Here is an 18,007-nt window from a genome sequence, read left to right as displayed (position 1 = left end):
GTCTAGTGCAGAAAACTACGCGACGCTTGGCAATACAGTCTCAGTCTACTCGAAACCGCGACCGAACGCTGACGGCCAAACAGGCACCTGTTCCCCGCCCCACCAGCTTAGTTTGCGTACTGTGCGTGACCGCGCCACTAATCTCGGCGGGGTTAGTCGCCCGACAACGTCTTGAACGCAACAGAGAACCGAACCATCGAACGTCCGCATGTGTGTTTGTGTGCATTCCCACGTTGCTTGGATGTGTGCGGATGCGCCAGCAAGGAATAGCGTGCAGCAGCAGCAGCAGCAGAAGTAGTGTTGTGCCAGTGTGTAAACGCGACCGAGCCAACGGGGTGGCTTCGACAGGGGCCTTGGCTTTTGCGAGCAATCGGGCAAAACAAACGGGCGTATTCAAGCGTCCCTTTTCTGTGTCGCTCCCGTGTCGTGTTCAGTGTCGTTTGTTTGGGCGTGATTTGTGATTTGCACCGCACTACACCGCTATACTGAGTGGAAAACGCAAAGGATAGCAGCAGCAGCAGCAGCACTAACAGCTAGCACCGACAGCTAGCACTAGCCACCTTTCCGGAAGAGAGACCCACTTCTCCGTTTCCAAATTTGTTTACACCCTCTCCTGCGCTGGTGTGTTTTGTTCACCATCACTAGCAACGGCCAGCAACGGGCACCGGGTCAGAAAGGAACGCGCAAACAAGGTTAGTAGTGAAAGCCAAATTCTTTAATGATGCAATGAAAAGCGGAAAAGTCGTCGCCCAAATGCGTGGTGGCCGACGGGGTTGCGACGAACCAACAGTGCCGGATGTTTGCAAAAAAGCAACAGCAGCTAGAAGCTTGAGAAGATGGGAGCGAAAAGAGAAAAAAAACAGCAATCAAGTGTCATCTGTAAGATTCTGCTTCGCCCAGCAATCGTAGGAAGCGTCGTCGCCAGGACGAAGCAAAACCAACTGTCAACGACGAACGTCTCCCGAGAGACGGTCCGCGCGATGGCTTCTGCGTCCTTGACTGCTGTTCCGGGTACACTTTTTCGGCGAGGCTGCTGTCACTCCTCGGTGTTGCTTGCGCGAAGTTTGACTTTTGCTTGGCGTTTATTCTCACATCCTGTATGGGACTAAATGCCGCCCCTTGGTCTTCTTTGTCCATCAACATTATTTAGAAATAGCACTGAGCATTACTGGGCGAGCGTAGGACGTGGAAAACGGTGGTGGAAAATGGTTTTGCCTTTTTTCTCCTCCTCTGAAATGTGATACAAACCAGATCGATCTTGAGAGCTGGACATAAATTTTGGACGCTATGGTTCCGCTATGTACACCTTTCCTATCGATCACACCTAACGAGCTATGGGTGGAGCGGGTTGCAAATAAAACAAGCTTACCGACCGACGCGCCATCGTTGCCTTTTGCTGTTTATTTTGCACAGCATGTGTGGAGTGCGTGAAGCTGGTGCTGTTCGTTGGATGTGCCGCCACCAAATCCCCAGGTAAACAATTAGCACAACTCCGAAATGCCGTAAAACCAACAGCCCGCTAGGAAAAGAAAGCAGCATCTTGCCCGTGTGCAGGCCGCGCGCATCTCGTGAATATCGCCAACCACCAGCATCGTTGTGGTGTCGCGGGTGGGTTTCAAATGAAAATAGAAGCAAACAAGCGCGAAATCCATACCCCACCACGACCACCAACCTCGTCCGGGCTTCGCTTTCCCCTGCGGGTGGGGTGAATGGGGTCGTTGGCGACACACGTGGTGATGCTCTGCTGCCCGTATTTTAAGCAACCGTTTGCATCTTACCATTTTTTAAACGACAGCAGCGGAAAAACAGGAGGAGTATTGTGTGTGTGTGCGTTGTGCGTTGCTCTTCATCCACCATATCATCATCGCTCAGAATTTAGAGCAAATTCTTGCTGCACGCAGTTTGAAATGTGCAAGCACGTTTTTCCTTGTTTTTTTTTTTAATCGCAGTTCTTGCAGGGTTTGTTCTATTGTACGTGAATTTAATTTCACCTGGTATTATCAGGGGAAATCAGGGAAATGTGTACACCGCAAGGAATAAGCGATCTATTTGTCATTTCATATTTTGTTCATGCTGTGGCTAAAACCTAAAATTAAAGGTACAATACGATATTTATTGGTTTGACCTACTCTAATACAAAAGCTATTCTAATTTTTTTAATGGTACTGTTAATAGACACCACCCAACGCTTAGTCTAATATTAATACATTATGCAGAAAAATATCTGAACGATAAATAGCTCAAGTATCATGTATTATTATATTACAAACATAATAAAGGCCGCTATATAGCAAACCTTTATAATATAAACCAAATAAACAAAAGCACACATCATTAACTTCGTGGAGCGATTTAGTTATGGAACATTTAACTAGATCTATCATAAATCGCTTTGCTTTGGCTACAGATAGCGCGTTCCTAAACTAAGTTTTGAGTACAGAACTAAGTCATGCACCCTGCGCGAAGAAAACTTGTATCTGAAAAAGTGTGTTAATGATGCACGCGATGAAACAGTAAATCTTTCTACTTCTTCTGCGTTGGTTTTCTCATTGCTAAGCACGTCTTGTCGATATGGCCATGTTTCCAAAAGATTTCGAAACCATTCGGTCCCAAGTTGCAGTTTCCTATCCTTGAAGACACCCAGTCTCTGAAAGGGGTTTATTGCGCCGGTTCCAGCCTCTGAGCTCGTTTTGTTGCTCTGTGGGCTGACTCTACGACAGCTTGAGCAATATTGAGTACAGATCTTTTAGTAATATTAATAAATATTAAATTAGTAGCTTTACAAAAACATGAGAGCTATCTTACAAGTTGCCATCACATTTTCAACCGAAAAGTGTTTTGTTTTTCTTAAAAATCATGCAGTTATTACAATCCTTACATGTGCACCTACAGAAATTGAAAACTCCAAATAGAAGCACATAACCCGAACGGATACACGATGTTAAAAATTTTTAAGTATCGCAGGTGGAGTTAAATGGTATATAAAGTATGGTATATGTAGTTGTAAACTTGTAAACTTGTGAGGTTGTAATCCACACTACACAACATAAGAAGCACTGTCTACTATTACAAAACTATTCGCTCAAAGCATGCTTATTTTCAGGCATATTGATGGTATTCTACACCAGTTTCAACATTAATATCAACATTGATAACCATTGAATGATTTTTAACATTAATAAATGGGGTTTGTTAAAAATACAAGTTAAAATGTTCATTTAAATCGTTATTTTATTTCAAGAAACGTCCAACTGCCATTGGCTATTTTATTACAAAATATATCAATGTGTAAACATTGTGTGTGGTTCAGATAAAAAATGGACTCGATAATACAACGTAGCATTTCAACCATCTTTTTTGTGATTGGATGAAATATATACAATTTATTTCGTTGTAATGGAAGTGTTGTTTGTTACAATTTAAAAAAGCTATAGTTTGTGAATAGTAATAAAATATAGAGGAACGAACCGTGGAAGCAAATGATACATGGTTTTTACTATTTTATTCAGCGGTATTTGTTTTTATTTGCAGTTTGCTCCTATTTGCTCAATGATTATAGCAAAACTTGTAATTATGCATAATTCTACACCACTTGTTACAAATCCCACAGTGCAGAAATACTCTCCCGTTGTATGGAATTGCCCTCATACAAGAGTCTCATTTTTTCCATCACAAAGTGCTAGTTATGTACACATTCTCTGCTTAAAACCTCAATCTGTGTTTCTGTGATTCATGCCCAGTTTCATACGTAACCAAATGCCACTATTTCACTATGCCGCGGCTTAACTAAATTCCTGCCCAAAACCTGGTTCTCCAGAAAGGCTTGGTAAACAACGGTGCGGTGTGTGTGTGCATGGGAAGGCAGAACGATAAAAATAATTGCACCGTGCCAGGCGTGGATCGAATAATTACATCCACCGTGCATCCATTTTGTGCCACCTACACCGAGACGCATGTCCTTTGCATATTATTTGCATACGAATGAAGCATTGCTGCCGGGTGGTGGTGGCGGCCGTTGGTTGCGATTACACTTTCATTTGGTTCATTTTCTTTTACTGCCTTAGCGGTAGAGTTCGTTGGACAGTAGAAAAGGAAAACCAGCTGCCAGGAATTACTTGCACTAGCTAACGAGGATTCGAAGCGGCAGGGAACTGTACTTTCGACCCGATGGCGACAGGTGCTTCCCAACACGTTCGCATGATGGGGCGAGAAATGTGTAATATCCCCCCGGGTAGGCACACCACCTGCTCGGGTGGGTGCGGAATTTTACGGTTCCACTGTTTTGATACAGTGGCTTCGTCGTTCAGGCAACCATCAATCAGCCACCAGTTTAACGTGGTGCGATCAAGCGGAAGATTTACAAACACTAACCAAATCCAATGCCAAAGATACGACGATTTCCGTCGCAGTAAAGGAGATAGGAGAAAAGTAGAAAGTTTACCTTACGCAAGCACTCGGTTCAAGGATCTACCCAAACCCCAAACCGTACCCGATTTCCGTATTACGATGAATGTATTTCTCCCGAAACTTTGGCAACATCCTATTCATGGATTCATGGATTGGATATCCTGCTAAATAGAGATACACGAATCCAGCTAAAACACGAAGAGCAAAAGGAAACAGCTAAAACAAAGCGATGCGATGCCGTTAGAAGTTGTGTGTGTGTGTGTGTGTGTGTGTGTGTGTTGACTTCCGCTGCCATAAATGTGCACTCACACGCACACGCATCTATGGCCTCACGTTTTCACGCTTCTCACAATCCGGCCACTTTATCGACGCTGTTTGCCTCGTCAACACGACAAACAACGAGGCGCGTCGAACTAAAAAAATACACCCCTCCGGAACAGTTTCCAGTCGCGGCAGTGGCTTTGAGTCTCGGGAAAGATTGTTTGTTTCAATGCCAGCCGCGTTCGTACATATCTTGGCGCATCCGAAGCGGAAGGAAGTAAGTCAAACAGAAGGCAAATTTCAAGCAATTCTTTCCGCGTTCAGCGACGCGCGTGAAATGGATCACGAGCGTTAAGCGCTCGCGGTGAACTAACAATGAAAAAGCGCCTTGTGGTACACTGCCGCACGGATGATGATTGGAAAATTGGATGTCCGATCAAGAGTTCCGATTTATTGAACGCTGGATCGAACGTGAACCAAATTGCTTTTCAATAAATTTGACAATAATTCCTACAGGTGTTCGGTTAAGATAAAGCCAAACCATACGATAGAACAAAATTGTTTGAAGAATCTTGTATTCCTTTCATTTGCTATTTTTACTTCACTTTGATTGGCCCCAGGATAAAATCTTAGCAAAATCATAGATTGTAAGTAAATATTAAAGCAAAAGTAAAATAGCGCGTTTACTACAAAAAACTGTACTATAAAACTGTCTTTTTGAAATCTTTGTAATACAATTCAAGGAAAACTGCCAATATCTTCATCCTCTTTGTTTCAACAACCGCTATCGACCTGACAGTGACAGTGACTTATGGATTACCCAATAGCAGGATAGTGATACCTATGGAGGCACGGGTTCTGGGCTTTTAAGTCGTAAAGGTTGATGACTACACCTGTACACCGGCCAAACTGAAATTATATTGCATACAATTCAAGGAATACTGCCCTAGTTCTACCATAACTAATGAGCAAAGTTAAAATTTTATAATTGTTTCCACCCTACTTGCCACATTAAGCAGTCCCGGGTTTGTTCTTTTCTTCGGTTCTGAACGGAATGCATCAGAGATGGTGCCCTGAAAATGCTTGATTGCCCGATTTAATCAACCAGCAATTGCAGTCGATTCGGATTTTTCTTTGCCGCCTATCAACATACCGATGATGGCGGAAAACTTTTCCTCGAGGCAATGCGCATTTTCTGATTGGTTATCGGTTGAACGGGTGGGGAAGGGGGGGGGGGGTATCAGATGGGAGGGTAGAAAGAATCTCAAGCCCTCCAAGGGCTTTCTCATCAATGCCCGATTCGCCAGAGACGATTCGCATTAATTCTGGAAAAAAAAGCTTCATTCATACCACAACGCCCACTGGACAGATGCGTTCGGTAAGAATGCGCTGCTGCGTTGCCTCGAGTGTTTTTCATTTGCTGTTTCATCTTGGGCCGATCGCTGAGAGGAAATTGCGTTGTCATGGAAATGCAGCTTGCAGCAGCGAACTACACAGCGCAAGGACACGGTCGGTACGCGAAGGAAATTGCATCGCAAGCGTAATGGACCGAGGACTGATGGAACAAGGAAACAAGTAAACAAACAAATGAGATCTTTGTAATCGCTTCTTTCGCTTTGGTTTGCAAAGGAAGAGCGAAGAATAAGGACTGTGTGAGTGTGTTCTTGAGCTAGCACAAGAGAATAATGCATGTGGATTGAGTTTAATGTATGAAAACAAAGTGCGTTCTTCGAATCTAATCTAACCAATTCTGGTCTGACGCTTTTGTAACAGTGTAATCAGCGTACAGCATAGCGCTCTATCTCAAACGCTTTGTTACAGAAGCTTCTTTAAGGACCTTTCATATGCACACTGAAACCAAAATCCTTTCAAGCATTTTTCATGCAAAATGTAAAACTTTCTCATTGTGTGTATTAGTGTGTTAGCATGGCATAATTTCATATATGAACATCATGCCGTTGGTTGTGTTGATGCGTTTACGAAACTCATTGGGCGAAAGAGGTTCGAGCTTGAAGTTGATCATCCCTTTCCGGACGATAAGCGGTACTCTAGAAAGATGATGATATGAAGTGGCGAAATACGGTACGGATTGGAAAGCTGCGACTAGCACAGCTTCAGACATAATCCGATCGTCCCAAACCTTATGACTTTGCAAAAATAACCTCCCATTAGGGCAGTTACGAGTTACGAGAGTTTTACATTTACTGCATCAACGGCTCTCACTCTCCCTCCCATTTTCTCACTCCTTTCCTTTCTCTCTCTCTCTCTCTCTCTCTCTCTCTCTCTCTCTCTCTCTCTCTCTCTCTCTTTCTCTCTCTGTGTCTCTCATGTCTGCATAAAGATGTGTCCCTGTGTATAGCATTAAGAAAAGAGTTTCAAGTGTGCTGGACGAATATGGGCTTGAATTTCGTTCAGCATGACCGGTTGCCCAAAAAAAAAAAAAAACCAAAATAGAGGGGTAGTGATGGGTGTTTTCGTTGAACGGTCCCTAGATGAAAATTGTTAAGTAGGAAGAGGACACTGTCAAACCATTTCCACCGAAGCATTACCGAGCCGGCAAGTAACAATTGAAGCCGCTGATGAGTATACTTTTCGATGAGATGGAGCTTTGTAAGCTTTGCATTAAGTAGCACAGATTAGTTCAAGTCGTTTTCAACTTTTACTACAACGTGAAGATGTTTTGCTTCAGGTTGCAAATTACATAGAATTATATATGTTTGCCTGGTTCTTCTTTGCTTGTCGAGGAAAAGTTATGCTTTTTAACGGTGTAAACAATGGTGCGGTAAATTGTTTTCTCTTAATCGGATTAGATGAGTAGTTAATGCGCACAGTTATAATTTCATAATCCGTTCCAATTTTATATTTGGAGCAACCTGTTCATCATGTTACGACAAAAAATGGCAAAGTGATTAGCTTTCTTGAAACTATTAAAAGTAAAAGTACATTTTCAACGACACTAATACCCTAATACAGTGACCGGTATACTGCAATGAATTAATTGTATGCACAAAACTTTATCAAATAATCAAATACAGAGCTCGCATTTGAGTTCATACACAGAAACTTTGACCCATGATGAGTGATGAGGCCGTTATAGATGCATGCGGTCCCATTGTACGATTGCATAATGCTGTACCGCATCCAGCTCTTTGGCAGCTGGGAGGGTCGGACATCCTGGAAAACACACTCTCGTTTCACAGGGATGTTTCTAGTTGCATCCAGACGAAGGGACACCTCTTTTTTCAATGTCAGCACAGAACCGGTGGGCAAAGCTTTCACATGTAGCTAGCAGGCAAAGTATGGTTCCAACGTATCAGCCAGTCGTAACAGATGCAAATGTCAATGCAAATATGTCCGTCAGATGTCACCGCACGGGTGTGTCCTTGTTGTTTCTATCTTCTTTCGACACGGATCCTTTGTCGGTGTGTGATAACATTTACATAACAGTTAGTTCGCAAACTATATCGAAAGTAACGTTTTTCAAAACCCTTTCTACGTTGCTTTGTCCTATTGTGGAATGAGGAAGAACAATTTAGAAAGAGTAACTAAATTGTTTTCCCACAATCCGAACACTAATGGGAATACCAGCTCCAACCCTCTCGTCGGATGAATTCACTTTTTGTTAAGCATTCAACAATGGATCGTTAACGATGTATAGTTGCATTTCTTCCTTGAACAAGGGAATTTCCTGTAGCAGCAACTGCTGAAACAATGCATTGGAAACTTCATTCGACAGGCAGTACTGTCACATCCACTCGTGCTGGTCCACTTTGGGTCGAAATAGTGACCCAAAACCCGATCCCTACGCATGCATCGAATGAACTCCACACCGCAAATCTGCGGTGATGAAACGAAGCATTTTCTAGAACGAAATACTGGCGAATGTAATTTTCTACCAGATTCCATGTTCCCGTTTCCGTGCATTACATTGCGGGTGTGTGTGTGTGTGTGTGTGTGTCGGGATCCCCGACAGAAACGTCCATTCATGGGTTGTAGCGCCTTCCACCGTATGCGTTGGATAGCGTATCAAGCTGCTGCCACTCACAGTCCCGTACAGTTGTTAAGGTGATGGAAATTGAGCAATGTACGCCACTGTCCTTCCCATGTCGGTTGTCTTTGGTCGTTGGTTGGCAGATCCCATTTCCTGCCCGTGCTTGCCGCAGTTGACAGCCATAGGGACACTTTCACCATAGGGAAGGGTTTCGTTTTGGTTCGTTAGAGCGCGAAGGCTTTTCTAGTGACTGCAGTGCCACCGGTAGATCGTGTTGAAGGTTTTGGAAAGAATTTCCACTCTGCAGGATCTTGTCCGGCATGGCATGTTTTTGGAGCAGCTGTGGCGCGTCTGTCACATGGATCCTTGGCCGTTCTGTCACGCGGTGCTCGTTTCTAGGCGGAAATGTTCAACACTCTTCATCGTTACTGTGTAAAGCTATGATGTAGCCAAGTGTTGGCTTATCATCTAAGCAACACAAAATGTAAAAATCTTCAAATTTCTTTCAAACAATTTTGAATTTTCAACAGATAGTTCTGAATTGTATAAATATAATATGAAATATTAAATCAGCTTCCACACGTTTATAATTAAATAGCCTAACCTAATTAAATAATAACAGAGTAGTGTTATTTACCGTTCCAATTGTTTGTCGAGAAACATTCAAATCTATTTTCTTCTTAACTTGGGTACAACCATTCCTCAATGTGAGTCATATTGAATGAAGCTGTTAAGCACGGCTTAGATTGAAAAATAAAAACCATTACTTACTGTATTTAATGTTCTCGTCGATTTCCTCACTTCGTATTCTATTTACCCAGTAAATCGTACTCCCTTTTTTTCGTGACGGTATGTGACTCGAAAGTCAATATTCATGGCGATCGAAAAATGATCTCACAGTCACCGTCACTGGCACACATGTTCGCGCGCTGCGTGTGCTGCAGAAGCGATTGAACGGTGCCGAGCCACACAGGACGGTCGCTTCCATCAACCGTCACAGAAGAATGGTGCCATTCTTTCAAACACACATATTTCATCTTCCGTTACATTCCCTTGTTACGGCTCCTCTCCCAACGGATGCTGGGTACAGACGCGTAATGTTAGTAACAGTAAAAGAAGCAAAGAAAAACGCACACACATTTGGGTTTCTGCTAATTTTGTTACTCTTCGCTGACACCTACGTACGTTCCGGGGTTGGTTTTCTGTTCGCTGACCAGAAAAACGTGCCGTGACCACCAAACACACTTCGGCCACTGTGCGTCGTTACCCGTGACGAAAGGGTATGCAAATCAGTGTACGGGTGAATGAAAAAGTGTACGATCGGGTCGGAGTTTTTTTGTTTTTCTCTCTGATCCAGAACCCCAGAACTGGAAGTGCAAGCAAAACACAGATGTTACGGAAGCGATTCTCACAATAACAACAAGGAAAAAAAGAAATACACACATACGCCGAGCTGAACAGACGTTAACGGTCACCAAAGGGGTAGCAAAGCGGTAGGTGCAGCATCGTTGCATAAACACAGTCTCCCATATGTGCGCGATCATAAAAAAGTCAACCAAACACTGTTGCTCGGTAGGAACACTGCCGCTCGCAATGCTGCACTCGGTGGCGTCTGTTGGGAGCGTACCAAAATTTTAACCACCTAGTGGTCGATTGAATTGAAAAGATGCACTCGCTTTTTTGTTTGTTATATTTTCTTCTTTTTTTCGAATCCAGCATGGTGTCGTTAGTCCGTTCGACGGTTGGTACGTTCGAGTGGAGCGTGAAACATAAGGCTGACACGCCCTGGAACCTTTGCGTACGAGCTTACGTGGTTTGCGTGGCACGGAGGCAAAATCACATTACAATGGACAGTAAATGGAGTAGATGGAACGTTGTTTGGAATGCATCTGGGTTTCCGATACGGGCGACGTGTCATACACAGCAGTTGCAGTACTGTTTTTGTGTGGTTTTGATAGCGCGTGATTTTATTCATGCTAGTTGCAACCAAAATACAGCATATTTATACTAAAGCGTTTGAAAAAGGAATCATTATTTATTTATCTTTTGATTGATTGGTGTTTTTGCGCCATTTCATTGATGTGTGATACAGTTTATATTGAGTTATTTATGAATATCCTTATCAATTAACTTTGATTAAAGAAACTAAAACTTATAATGTTACTTTTAGTTTATGTACGCTTGATATTTACAACGTTAACACAAAACTATTATTATTTTTCTTAAAAGAGTCCTACATGCACTGTTAGGTGTTAAAATTACAATAATATACATCAATTCATTCCAACGACATAACATTTTAGTAATTCTTTCGCTATGGTGTCATGCTATTAGGCGTCTCCATTTTTCGATTCGCCAGAAATGTTTGGCTTTTAACTATAGCTAACTCTGGCCTAGGATGAAAACTTCGTGCAGTCTGTGATAAATCTTGATGATGGTAATTTAATATTCTTTCTCCCTTAGCTCTCTGTGCATCATTCTGCCAGCTTACAATGGTTTAGTTGGAGTATATTCCATTTCCTTGAATTGTATAATCAACTGAACATTCTTACACATATGCGAAAGTTTGAAATTTTGTAAAAAAATCAACAAAATGCTTTTATTATCAAATTATTTAACCTAGTTTTGCAATTTTATAATATTTTGGAGAGCATTTACTTTTCTAGGAATATTCATGATAATTTAATGATTTGAGTATATTTGTTATTGTTTAAACAACTCTTCAAACATTACCACATTTTAATATGGATGTAATGAAAATACCCATTAGAAAATAATCACTTTGCGATGCGTTTTGGAAAGAAGTGTCAAACTCTTCTCTTCTAAAACTTAAACAACCGTTGTCGGCCAAGGCCTGCCTGTACCACTAATGAGGCTTAGCTATCGGAGACTTATTGATTACCCTGGCGAGATAGTCACTCCTATGTATGGGAGTACGGTCTAATTGGGGACTGAATCCATGACGGGCATGTTGTTAAGTCGTACCATTTGACGGCCCATGTCAAACTGTAAGCCGTTAAATATTGTTTCAGTAAAAACGTATCAAATTAAACTCCAATCATATTCTATTCAGGAAAAATATAATGAAATAATGATCCTATTCTTAAACACAATTTGTTTATTCGTGTATTATTTCACTAAAAAAATAAAATAATGTTTTAAACATATCATATCAATATTCTGTTGTTTTCCCTTTTGCTAAAAACATATTTCACGCTCAGAAAACCGTATCGTAGATAGTTTGAAATTGGCACAATATCATCATCCTTTGATCAAACTAAAGTGCGAGAAATTTTCTCGTTGGAAGAGTGTTCCAGCTTAAAATGCTACCACGCAGCCCGATACTCGATCACGGTCAATTCTGAGCATCGAAAACACAGTGAAAAGTGTTCCCATCATGAAGTTTCCTAATAGCACTGCCACAGCACACCGCCGTGTCGCACCGTACATTAGTGCAGTTTTGGGGTTTTGGTGTATGTGAGTGTGTGTGTGTGTGTGTGTGTGTGTGTGTGTGTGTGTGTGTGTGTGTGTGTGTGGTGTGTGTGTGTGTGTGTGTGTGTGTGTGTGTGTTGTGTGTGTGTGTGGTGTGTGTGTGTGTGTGTGTGTGTGTGTGTGTGTGTGTGTGTGTGTGTGTGTGTGTGTGTAATTTATGATGGGTTTCTGGAAATTCAATTACTCTACCGTTTATCGCCGACCGGGGCCGTGTTCGATAGAGCTGTGAGCACCATGATGCGTTGCTCTAGCGAAACATCCGGTGGTCTCAAATAGGGTTGGTGGTGTAGTGGAGTGCTTCCTCGCAGATGCAGAAACAAAGCACAATACTGGAAGTGGGTGGTCGTCCTTTCATTTCCTTTTTATAACCATCGGTTGGTTGCTGTCAGAGTGCATTCGACGAGAGGAGAGCTGCTGTTTTCGGCAACACAATGCTGCAAGTTTTCGGTTCCATTTGCATACACGCGAACGGCATCCGAACCAATTCGCTTTAGAAGTTGATCGAATTAAGCGAAACAAATATGTACTGCTCACATGAGGTTTAACAGCCATTCTCGACCAGACTAATGTCATAACGACCATAATAAGTTAAGCGTAGCCAGCGTGACCGCAAAACAATGTTAATAACTTCCATGTGGTGCCTTTGTGGTGAAATATGTACCATTCTAAATGAATGTTAATTAAATGAGGATGTTGTCAAAATAAATATAATACGTCTGCAATGCACTCAAATCGAAAGCAGAGAGCAATTTAGCTGAAATATATTTGTTTGTTGCTGTTTTTATGTCTTTTCAATCTAAAACATAGTTATTAATACCCAGGGCAAATGATAGTGTATTCAAAAGCAACCATTTAATGTTATGAGCCGAAGAAATTATAATGCTAATGAGTATAGATGACTAAGTCAATACTAATGAAGTAGATGGTTGATGTGGGTTTGAGCGTCAATGAGTTTTTCGTTCGGTTTTTTTTTTTTCTTCATTCGTTCATTCTTTTCGGAATGTAACACGGGCTCCCAAAAACTTCTGTTAACATAGGTTTATACCCAGCGAAAATGAACAACCTTATTTTTCCTGTCCTAACTGACCTAAAAATAAACAGCTAGTCATCATGATGCTGTACATCCTACCAAAAATCGTTTGGGCGGCTTGAATCATCTATCCGTTATTTGGTTGGTGGCTATCCGTTATTTTTTTTTTCTATTTTGTTTTATTAAATTTACGATCGATAGACCTACTACGCTTCTCATTTTAAGGTTATTTTATTCGCCCTGAAAAAAAAATCACTTCCTGCCCTGTGATGTGATGAAAAAACTAAAACGCAGCGGTGCTGTGTCAGCATCTTTCCGGACAGAAAGTAAGAAAAATCATCTCTATCATCTTAAAGAAGCTTATGCTTCCTCGAATATCTCCACCGAGCACATTGAATTAAACACACTTACTCATTTTATTGCAAAGTTTTACATTGCAAAAAGCTGTGTGATTATATCGTAAGCAGCAACGGCATCTATCACGAGCAACGGGCCACCGAAAACGATAAAGTATCATTTTCCCGGAAATGTTTAGTCATTTCGATGGTTTCTTCTTGAGTAAGCGATTCGCTCCCGAGAGAGTGAGTTTTCTTTGAATCGTTGCCTCTGCTGTCTGTCGGTCGGATGTGACTACCGAAGCCAAGATGGAAACATTTATTTATCATTTCCTCGGAACCTGTAACATCCGAATTAGGTAAAGTTGGTGGAAAAACTTCTTACACAGGCATTTCGTGCTACAAAAGTCAAGAAGAGCTCGATAAATCGCATTGTTCTTGTTTGCTTCTCGATTCCAACGAGGGGTCGTTTGTTTTCGATGGAATTTTGTTGCTTTTTACTCGGTATGTGTGCTTTTATTGCTTTCTTCCATTATACTGTCACATAAATATGTAGCTTTTTGTTGAATGTTTAACTCAAGCAGGTTGATATAAATTACCAGTATGTTGCAATTTAGAGCTATACACTAACAACATCGCAAATAAGTAGGGAAAGGAATTTAAGTTAGGGAAAACTAATTTAAAAGTTTAATTATGCTTAATGCAATTCCACAGTTGCATCTTAAACTTGGCAACTTTCTTACGTTTTTGGGGTTAAAGTATTATTTTTTACTTAACTTCATTGAAAGCCATTAGATCTGTTAGATCTTAACACCTATTGTATGTGTTGAACAACAGTGCACATATGCTGTGAAACTATTTTGTATGTGTTGAACAACAGTGCACATATGCTGTGAAACTTTTCGAGACATAGTACAGTCCTAGTTGTTTTGTTTACCATTCAGTTACCCATCCGGAGGACTATACTCACCTAACCAGCAGAACAAAACTAATCATAATACAATACCAACGATTGATATCGCTCCCGTGTCGTGTCCGGAACTCATCATTAAGCTTCTTTCATGTTGACACATTCACCCTAGGTGAAGCATTAGTTGCATTACCGCTCAAATAGGATTATCAACCTCGTGCCGCAAAGTCAAGCACATAGTCAAACATAACTTTACCACCGGCTACCTATCCCACCGACTCATATGATTTCCATTTGCAGCGTAGTTGTACCGAAACGGTCGCCATGCTGTTCCGTGAAATTCGAATTGAGCTATCATCAAAATCTAATTTCAAGCATTCAGGAGTTTGTCTTGCACTAATTGCACGTACGACGCAGTGTGATGAAAGCTCTGCTCGTTCGATTGAGCTGCACTTAAATGGGAACAGGTCGGTACGCTGGCTATTCACAGCCTAGGCGCGCTACGTAAAGTAATTATGAGGCTTAGACTATTTGAGATTTTGGATGTATTAACGGTCACATTCGCTTCCGGACGGGAATGGTCGTTCCTAGTTGCACAAATTTTATTATGCGCTTTGTGCGCATAATAATAGGATGTGAACCAAAATTTGTGAAGAAATTTTCAATTCAATTTAATATAGTATACCGTAGAGCGTAAATCTACAACTCATATCATGTTGTATGATTATGGCTGAAAAAAAGTTAAGTGTAAGTTGTGGTACAAAAATAATTCAAAAATAACACTACAGTGCTTTTTCGCTGAACATTTTAGTAACTTTTTCAGTTTAACAATATCCGATTTACTTGTTTACCTGTCTCATCGTTGCAATAAATATTATTTCGATACACGCAAACATGAGAAAGTCCAATCATTGCTCAAACTGTCCCATTGGGGAGAATTAAATTACGTCCCATACTCATGCTTGCTGAACAATCATTATCCCTTCATCACAAGTAAACCCGTCTCGGGCCCAACTGTTTCATATAAGAAAATAGTTTCGGCAACCTATTAAAGTGGGCTGTAGCACAATCGAATCGAAACATAACTTTACCACCGCTAAACATGAAGCTGATGGGTACGACAAAATCTTGTCCACACAACGAAAGGAAAGGAAGAAACACGTAATTATCCTCTTTGTTCTGCTTTGGTACATAGAATTGGAATTGTCGTTGGTCATCAAGATTACGGTCTGCGAAATAAAAGCTCATTTGACTTGTTTTGTGTAGTATCAGCGAGCAACGCTGCTGCCTCATAAACAAACCATCATTGTGAGTCTGGTACAGTCAGTAGATAAGGTTTGTTTTAGCCAATTCCACTCTACAGCTAAACCATTAACAATTTACATGTTCATATAAATTAGAAGAGTCCTCTTTAAAAAAAACAGAGGAACAAAATGCACTTTGTAATTTTTATGCAAATTCCTACAGAAATTAGAAAAGCAAATGACTTTCAAATACTTTTCTTTTCTCCGATGCATGTTCCAATGGCAGAGGATAGGGTAAGATAGAGTCTCAACCAAAACTAAACGCTAATATAACTCAATATTAGGAATAAAATTAAAATGACAATGTATGCAAATATTCTAAAAAGTAATGGGATCGTATCGCAAAGGAGAATAACGAAAAGAATCATTTGAAGAAAAAAAAACACATAAAGGAAACTAACAATGAACTTAGGACTTATTAAAAAAATACTGGCAATCAATTGAAATGTTTGCAATTCCTGTGCAATTCCAACATGTTCCTACATGTTGATAACTTTAAGTTAAAAATAAATGGATTAATTATAAGTTCAGTGAAAACATATTTTCTTTTGACGCAGAATACCCATCCTCGTTGTGTGTAGTCTAGATAAACGGATTATTTTTTAAATAAATAAATAAATTTGTTTTAATTATCTACAAATTATTTTTACAAAACGCCTTTAGACATTTTCAATATTTAAAAGGAAGGCTTTGAAATACTGAAGTAAAATTACAATTATTTCTTTTCAGTTTTTGCGCATCAAACTCTGCTCACTAAAACTTATAAAATAACTGTAAAACCTCATGACCATTTATGTTGCTGTAGTGCTCATGAAATTTTCAACAAATATAGGTACTTTTATGATCTGACACTAGAAGCATTCAAAGAACCTTTCCCAGGCTAATGTATACGCCAATTCCATTCTTAACACATAATTTCTTTCCGATTTATGAACATCCCATAAATTACACCCTATCTTACCACCCATTGGCTTGGCGAACCACCTTCATCAGCTTCACCATTACATAACCTTGCCTTTTCATATGCAGACACGCCGACAACTTTTCTCTCTGCGTGATTCTGCACCTTCTTTTACCAGTCTGCCTACCTACCTATGCAGTCGCAACTTTGCCGATATTTTTGGAGGAAAACTGGACAAGATCTGGCAGTTGGCCAGCACCCAGCACGACTCACATAGACACGCTTGTTAGCCTTCATAGGCAAATGGACTTATGAAAAATGAATTTTCCTCCGCTCCGCACGCTCACGGTTATTGTCTACCAAGGCGAGAAAGAAAGTACGGCATTGAAAAGAAGAGAAAAATGCGAAAAGACAGAGTCAACTGCAACGGCAAAGAAATCGGTCTTTGTTTGAGTAGGAAGCTTTTTTGGCACCAGATAAAGCTTCAGTGAAAACGACAATCGTGTGCGTAGGAGACTGTAGGATGAGCCAACAAATCTCTGGTCCGTTCTCGGAAGCAGATGAAAAACTGAAAACATGTTCAGAAAGTACATGAAACAGAAAGGCAGCGAGTGGAAAGTACAAGTTTTACAGGAAATGCTCGGTAGCTTTTTATCATGTTTTCCAAGCATTTAAGTGTGTATTGCTGCGAAATGAAATGGTTTTCAAGATCGCTCCTTTTGATTGGATGTTTATTTGAGTTTATTGCAATGTAGACTTCTTGTAAATTAATGAGTATGGAGCGTTGAACGATTGTTTAACTTTTTTTGTGATGTACCTAACATGTCAGTATCATCATTTTTGAGTCGAAATTCTACAACCACAATTCAAAAGCCGCATTCAGAAACGATCATCATTAATTAATAATTTCCCGCAGTTGCGATCGGAAAAGTTTTTTGTTCACATTAATTAAGCGACCCCGGGTTTTGCGTCGTCTACCTATGCAACCCAATTTCATAATACCATTTTCAATCCGGTTACATGCCGTGGCGTGGCTGTATCTGCTGGGAGCTTTAAACCACCAGGCTGCCCCACACACTGCTAACTGACAGCTATGGCTACCGATGATGGGGCAGTTTAATTATTGGATAATTCTGGCTTCTCTGTGTAATGTAGCACCAGGGGACGCAGAGATAGATATAGCTCAGTAGCAAACCGATCTCACTTTATTTATCACCCCTTTAGCGCGAAACCATCGCAGTTATTCTGTGTTCGGAATGTTGGTGACTGGGACATGCACATTTTATTTTTGCTCCTCTTCATTCCAGCACGCAACACGGCTGCGGAATGCTATGGAGGCGGGAACTCCACCATGCTGGTGACCTTCGCATTACGAC

General features: G+C 40.9%; 1 protein-coding gene across 1 annotated transcript in view; it reads left to right on the top strand.

The window, feature by feature from the left end:
* Window positions 1-18,007, top strand: part of LOC121589582 (WSCD family member AGAP003962) — a 34,721-nt gene continuing 16,714 nt past the window's right edge. Inside the window, exon 1 of the mRNA XM_041908610.1 lies at window positions 1-692. The gene's annotated coding sequence lies outside the window, so the exon portion shown is untranslated. The remainder of the gene's footprint in view (window positions 693-18,007) is intronic.

Source organism: Anopheles merus, chromosome 2R (genome assembly GCF_017562075.2).
Source record: "Anopheles merus strain MAF chromosome 2R, AmerM5.1, whole genome shotgun sequence".
NCBI classification, from domain to species: Eukaryota; Metazoa; Arthropoda; class Insecta; order Diptera; family Culicidae; genus Anopheles; species Anopheles merus.
Note: the sequence above shows the minus strand (reverse complement) of the source record. Positions and strands in the feature narration are given on the sequence as shown.